Raw genomic sequence first — 7,806 nt, 5'->3', positions numbered from 1 at the left:
GATGGAGTTTAAACTTAAAAATATAAATAATAATAGTCTGAGAAAAATGTAACTGTGAACTATGATGCAAAAGCAGACAAATAAGCTAATAATGCATATTATATTTTAAAGTCAAAGAAACAAAATAGAAAGTAAGTAAATACTTTAAAATAAATATGAAGTTTTAGTAGACAACAAACTTAATTTTTCAAATCAGAATGAAAGGAATAAAATTTCTAAATGATTTGTTTCGAGGAATTGAGCAACATAATGACAAAAGCTAAGGTTGTATACTAGTATGATTTTAAATAAAGCAAAACTTAATTGATCATCAAATATATTTATACAAGTGCAGAATAAAATGTAGTAAATTTTCTTATAAATGTGGGGTAAGAAAAATATTTGGGATAATCCAAAATATATGTTATTAACATGGTAAGTTAACACTTGATATGTCAATTCCACTGAAATAAGCAATATTAAATATTAAAGGATAACATCACCGTAATCAATATGAAAATTCAAAAAGAAAAAATGACAAAAACACATTTCAACCTCTAATTGAAGCAAGTAAATGTCTTGACTTTTTTTTTTCAATCAGGAGAAAGCATGCAAAGGCAGTCCCTCACTACCACAAATTATGCAGTCTAGTTTCCCACATTTGGGGAAACCAACGGGATAGGCACACCCAGAGTGCAAAATTGAGCCTCACCCTGGGAAAACCACCTTCGTGATCCTGGTATCTCCCCTTCCAGGTAAGTATTAATGTATCGACTTTTAAGAGTTATTAAATAATGAGAAAAAATAAACCTCACAGGAAACAAAATTATTCAAAATCATTATAAGCTATTAGTAAACACATGAAATTGTATTTGTTTTCACCTAAAAGAAAGAAAAGTAAAAAGAAAATACACCAAGATAAACTTCCTCTTTTTCAAAAGTCCGTTTTTCAAAAGTCTAGTGCTCTGAAATTCTGTTTTGAGGCAGCACTGTTTAAAATTAAGAGCCCTTTATGTATGTCATGAAAGTATGAAATGATTGAAAGGCCAGTTTCCAGTATCTGTCAAGATTACAGCATTATCGTGGCCTTACCTGCATACACACCTTTGCGTACACAGATGTGTACAACTGTGATCATGGTGGGGTTCCTGGCCTCACTGTGTGATGACATCCAGCTTAATGCTTCTCAACACCATTCGACATAAAGATGGTGACTAAGAATTTATGAGAAGTTTTACCAGCTACACCATTATATGAAAGAAACAGCATCCAAAGACCGTGCATGGGTTGCTACTTTCAGCATGCAGTGGAAAGTAGTGAGTATGCACACTCTCATTTGTGCGATACTCATGAAGAAATATTACAAGGATGAAAAGGAAGCCATTAATGCTGGTGCTGGCTTGTGAGAGCAGCAGCTGCACAGTGGAGAGAAAGTGGGAACGAGGATATTTATTTTGCCTGGGTTTCCTCACATCTTTATGGATTTTATCCACGTGAGTGTATTATAAATTTAAATAACTAGAATAAATAGCAGAGGTAATTGTTCTAAAGCATCTTCCTCTCAAATTATTTCCGTTTATTCTAAAAAGAATATATAGCTCACTCATAGGAAACTTCTATACATCACAGGATGCCTTGAAGTATGTTACAATGAAGACACATACTAGGGTTATGAAATAATACAGTTCAGTAAAACTTAACAGTGTTTACCCTTTTTATAATTAACTTTGACTTACAGGTTTCTGCTTTTTAATGTGAGTCTTTAGGACTTTGGAATCCATGAGACCATCAGAAAACAACAATGGGATCGTATCAACAAGTGCTTCTCCTATGATGAGAGCACTAAGCAGTGAGTAAATGGAACTTTTCTGAGCTGGCTGGAGCTGTGCACTGTTACATCATCAAAGAGGCTAATGACACTGGAGAGATGAGGGACAGGCAGATGTGCAGAGACAGGAGCTGCTGAAGCAGCAGCAGTGGAAGCACAGTTGTGTTCTCCGCAGAGGGCTTTGACTGCCAACCCACTGAGGCTATGAAGAAATACCACCACCCCCCATTATCAGAGCTACACACCATTTACACCTGAATGGAAAGAAAGGTCCACTTTCTAATGAGGAAGATCTATGCCCAACCAGGGGAGAAAATTCATAATTATCAGCTGGAGAACTGGACAAGTATAGAAACACGGAAAGAGATAGAGTCATTTTGGAGTTTGAAAGAAATATACTGGTCAAGGTATATAAAGAAAAATATTTAGTGAATATTTAACAGCATCTAAATATAAAACATTTCAAAAAACATGAAATGGAATGTGTCATCTGTATTATAGCACAAAGAGACCAATATGTTTAGATGTATTATTATTAGCTGGTCTCCTTCTGGGGGCAATGTCCAGCACTTGGTTAATTGATAGTCACTGAATCCTTTCATTCCCTGACCTTTCACTCTTCTAATCGATGAAATAAACTCTCAAATTTACCTCATTTGTTTTTGTTTCTCCCCCACTTTAAGCAGGAGTCAGGCAGCAATTGAGAAAATGGAAAAAATATTTTTATGGCTAACTTTATGCTTGTGTGGATTTCTTAGAATCCTTTTATTGAAGAAATTTATCTGACTAAAAGAGAAAAAATGAAACCTGATAAAATGTAATGTTGGGAAAACTAAATTGAAGTCATTATATTTTCTGCTTCTTTAGCATAATCCCTGCATTAATAGATCCCTGACCTCGAAAATTATTTTCCTCTGTCCATTTCTATTGTGAAAATTTTTTCATCAGTCATATTTATTGAGAGGGAACCTTGAAAACAGTTTTGAAACAGCCTTCTCATAAATATTCTATGTATATTAATTTGGTTCATTTTTTTCTGTGTCCTATGTTGTTTCAGGATACGCATTCTTTGTTTAAAGTGAAAAATCACAAGAATTTTCAGAGATACTTCTCAATCCTGATAATTGCTTCCTGTGGCCTTATCATTGTTCCATGCTTACTCCTAGCTTGTTAGCTGCATTCCTTAATATTTGGCATCCAATATTTATGAAATTGCTCTCTGTTATGCCTGTTTTAATTCAATTCTGTGTGTAATATTTTATCTTCTGCATAATGTTTTGGGTTATTTTATTGCTTTATAGAAAGACTAAAAAATAGAAATGTAGAAATTCAAGAAAAAAGGTAGAAGGAAAGGAAAAAAGGTGGAAGAAAGAAAAAAAACATTCCTACACAAATGGAATACCATGAGCATCTCATACATTTGTCAGGCTGTGCAATAGCTAGGAAGCAATGCTGATGTTCCATATCCAAACACACACATCTAAACAAGGGAAGTAAAACAAGCATATTGACAACTCAGAATTTTTTCTTTTTACTTTTGCAAATGCATTGAAATGACTTGAAAGTTTACATGAAAATGTTAAAATATCAATCTTAAGATTTTCTCAGTTTGCAGTGTCAGCATGGAGATTGCTGGTCTAGTGTCTTCCTCAGAACCATTCGCTGGCTCCTTCCACAAGAAGCTTCACACAACTTGTGTTCTTTCCACTTAACCCTACCAGAAAACTCAAGGTCTATGTGTGACCTCCAAATACTCTTTGGTTCATTTCTTAGTGGTGTGATTTTACACTTGAAAAGAAATTTATCAGGAAGGCAAGAATCATTGAAGCAAGGACTTCCTAGAATAGGTGTTAACTGGAGCATTCTTGTGGGGAAAGAGTACAGCTGCGGATGAATGCATTTCCTTGGCCTTATAAATACATATACAGGAAAAAGTAAAGGCTGAGGAAAATCCCAGGGAGGGGAGGTGCCCTTATTCCAGAAGAAATAACCAGGCTAAAAAGTTTGCCTTTTCGCATTGCAAGTTGGTATAATTCATTGTTTCTTTATAGAGGAATAAGGACAAACTTAATGGAAAATACTTCAATTTATTAAACTTCTGTTATGAAAATTTATATTGCATACATTTTTATCTGGTTTACTATCCATAAAATACGTAGTGTGAAAAGTTTTTCTACCACTAAAAGTAATGTACATTTAGAGTTCCAGAAATTGACTTTAGGAATGTGTTAAAGTAAGAAATCTGAAGTTAAGAAGAATTTAGACAATCTGTCAAGAAGTGTGAGTATGAGAAATTAAGAGAGCTAATGATAGTGTTAGGAGAAAATCATAAATTTAAGGTTGTCATTTAGGGTGTGTGTGTATGCGAGGGGGAATTAATTGATGTTAATAGACAGATAACATTAAAGGTGAAATACAGGTAGAAGTGGTATCAGGTGGAGTAGAGGCAGTGTGACGTGACTGGGTATAAACGATGCTACTGGAAACAGTAACAGGCACAATGAAATGGACTCCCAGAAACTGGTAGGGAAATGTTAAAGATGGGCTCTGATGTGTCTTGATACCTGGCTTCAGGAGGTTAAATCAGGTTCTTATGTAGAAGACATCTATATTCTCAGTAAGAGTGTTTATGATCATTGGACTATATTTTCATTTCTTATGTGAATTCAAACAAACCATTAACAGTCTGGTCTGGAATAGAGAAGAGAGAGTTTGGAAAAGCACTTGATAAGTTTTTTTTCTTAATCCAGGTTATCTGGATACAATCAATGTTTCCATTATATAAGCTACAAGGTCTGAATGTCATACTGGGCAGACAGGTGATTTCTTCAGTACAACAGATTAGTTGGAAGTCAGCCATGAACACCAGAGAGAGAATACGATACATGGAATAAAACAAAACTGGTTAGAGGGTGTTTAGAGAAAGGCCAAAGAAAGCTGATTGACCTTGAAGGCAAAAACGGCCATAGATGAAGAATGACATTTTATAGCCAGAACAAAAGAACTATACCTGGGATAATTATTGAAGAATCTGCAAGACATTGGCTATATTGTGAAAAAATTCTAAATTTGGTTATTTTATCTCAGTATTGATCTATGGACATTTTATTTCAGTCCACAGATCTTTATGCTTTTTAATCTCTAGTATGTCTTTAATCAATTTATAATATTCCTTCCTGTCCCTGTCTAGTATGAAAACACGTTCTTGAAGACAACATGTCACTTGTCATTTTACCATGTGGTTGCTAGATATTCCTCAATTCTCAGCAAACCACTCATTCAGAATAACTTGAAATTTTTGTTATTTCTTACACTAACAAAGAATAAAGTTGAAGAACTTTTTTACTTACCCTTTCCCATAAACAAAGTCACTCTTTAAAGAAAAATAATATTGGTACAATTAAACTGCTATACAATAAATTAACTGACATGTCTAAATTAACTCCCCATCTCATGGGTTAGAGTCATCTAGGTAATTATTAAGCCATGATGGTAAATTTATTTAATATCTTCATCCTCCACAACAATATCTTATACGCAATTACTTCTTGGTCCTTGAAAGTGGTTTTCAAGCAATCTTTGAACCACACAGTGTGTGAATGTCTTGAATATCAGTAAATTACAGGCATGTTTTCATGCATTATTGATTTTCTATTGTCATTTACTACTTCATTATGTTTGGGGAGTTTATTATTTATAATCCTAACTAAGCAGTTCAATAAGCTTGCCACAAATCAAGCCAGTGCATCTCCAAGCAGCTGTCACAATTCTTTATGACTAGCCTGAGAGCTTACATGATCATATTGTACGCCTAACTAAATTTTAAAACACATCACAGATAAACTGTTATAATGTCAGAGATAATAAGGACTGCACTTTGTATACATGCTTCCAGGCATTGTACTAATACTTAATGAAACCACAGAGTCCCTATATTCTACATGCTAAATGGTGTGCCTACAATGCCCTGATTGTTTCAAATTGTGTGTTTTAGAAAGGAGAACATAATTTGTCTTGTTGAGAACAAAATACTGTAAATACTCAACAGCATTAAATTAGTGATATAGAAAAGTCAGAGAATCTGATGATACTTAACATGGAGGGGGTACCAAGGGGGAACATGACCAAGGGGGAACACAATGACTATTATGAGATTTCTGGAGGTTTAATATAAAAAAGTGTAAACTTTTTGTTTAGCACATAAGAAAGAAGTACCTAAACCATTAGATGAAAGGTATCAAAACAAGAAGCTTTACACTGACACAAGGAGTGAAATTTTAAGTTAATCCTAAATATGATTTTTAAAATTATATTACATCCTTCAAGATGCTCTTTCTTCTTGACATTAAGTATTTCTACATTTTCCAAATTTGACTGGAACTCCTTGACTCAAGTGATTCATTTTCCTCAACCTCCCACATATCTGGCACAAAAGGTGTGTGTCACTGCACCTGTCTTCCAAATAAATGCTCATTGTTAGAACAAAATCAAACATTCTCTTTTTAATGCGTATGAAGTGAGGAAATAAAAATTTGAATTTCTGATGATGATTTGTGCTTGTTTCCATTATTACTATCAAATGGACTAGCAGATATAGGAAATAATAAGAACAGAAAGCACTTGTGATGGTGAAAAGACGACAAATAGCAATTAAGATTTTGAAAACTCCATTACGTACACAGGGTACAGCTTCAATGGACAAATAGAAGAAACCTCAGTGTGTCAGAATCCAACCAGTGTTGGGATGAGGGAACTTGTCAAAATGACCTCTGCTCTGCAAGACATTGTCTCTGACTATGATGTTATAGGCTGACATTCACAGGACAGGTTATCAGGAAGGGAAGCACATTGTATAGTAGAAGAAATGGAAGACAGTCTGGAGTCCACACATCTGACCCAGAAAACCATGAGAACAGAAGAAGGTAAGTCAGGTGATCTACCACAAAGCATGGGAGCTTAACAAAAGTTCATTCTTCTTTTTTAGACCTGCCAATCTTAAAATAGTTTGTTGTGATAACAAGCTAAAGTAAAAAATATGCAAGACGTATGATTGGTGAATTTGAGGTCAAGCTAACCAAATAGACACATCACAAACCCACAAAAAAGCAGCTCAGCTCAGATAAAAATTGTGAAGAAATTGTTCAAAAATAAAGAAACTGATGGCAGAAAGGGGAAAGGAAGAGAAAAGAATATATATATATATATATATATATATATATATATATATATATGATAGTAAAGATAGATAGTTTCTCTTGATACATTGTAAAGAAAGCTTTGTTGTTGGATGAGATACCATGCCTGTACTTATACTCTGAGTAACTATTTTGAAGATAACAATATTCAATGTATTATTGTAACTGTCCTGCTAAAAAGTTTTGAAGCAGGTTCATTGTTGATTTGATCTTTCTTCTCTTTCAAAATGTGTTGAGTCTGTTCCTGAGTTAACAGAAACGGTTAACACAAGGCAGAAACATTTGAATGAAAGTTGGCTTGGGAGGCAGAAGCCTGTTGAATGGGAACTGAGGGAGCCACAGTGACAGTAGCTAGCAATCTGTCTATTGTAGCTTTTCTTTCAGGGAGAGGCCCGGATATCTGGACAATATTTCATGCCTATGTCTTGCACTCTAATTACTATGAAGATAACAATATGCAATGTGTTATTACTGCTTTTCTACTAACCTATTTTGAAACTCTGTCTTATTAGTATTCTTATTTTTTTCTATTTAGAATAGAAAATAAGAAAAGCGCAGTACGGGGGATAGTCCTCACAGTTCGAATTTATTTACACCTATAGCGCTACACATATCAATGGTAATAAAATCCCAGCTTCAAATATACAAGCTAACATAAAAGTTTGATTTAATCAGAACATTTTAGTTGTATTGTTTTTCCTTTACTACAAACATAGGTACCTGATCCTTGAATTCAATTACAAATTACATGAAAACACCTGATCTAGTAGGTCTGCTTCTGACATTTGATCACAGAAGAAATAT

The 7,806-nt window shown here is 34.2% G+C and overlaps 1 non-coding gene across 1 annotated transcript; it reads right to left on the bottom strand.

Annotated features, from left to right (window-relative positions):
• Positions 1-577: 577 nt before the first annotated feature.
• On the bottom strand, positions 578-742 carry LOC111757823 (U1 spliceosomal RNA). The gene has a single exon (XR_002792092.2). It is a non-coding gene; the product is annotated as a U1 spliceosomal RNA (small nuclear RNA).
• Between the last annotated feature and the right edge of the window lie 7,064 nt (positions 743-7,806).

This window comes from Cavia porcellus, unplaced genomic scaffold, assembly GCF_034190915.1.
Source record: "Cavia porcellus strain 051 isolate PalLab524CR breed Dunkin Hartley unplaced genomic scaffold, mCavPor4.1 scaffold_19, whole genome shotgun sequence".
Lineage (NCBI taxonomy): Eukaryota > Metazoa > Chordata > Mammalia > Rodentia > Caviidae > Cavia > Cavia porcellus.
Note: the sequence above shows the minus strand (reverse complement) of the source record. Positions and strands in the feature narration are given on the sequence as shown.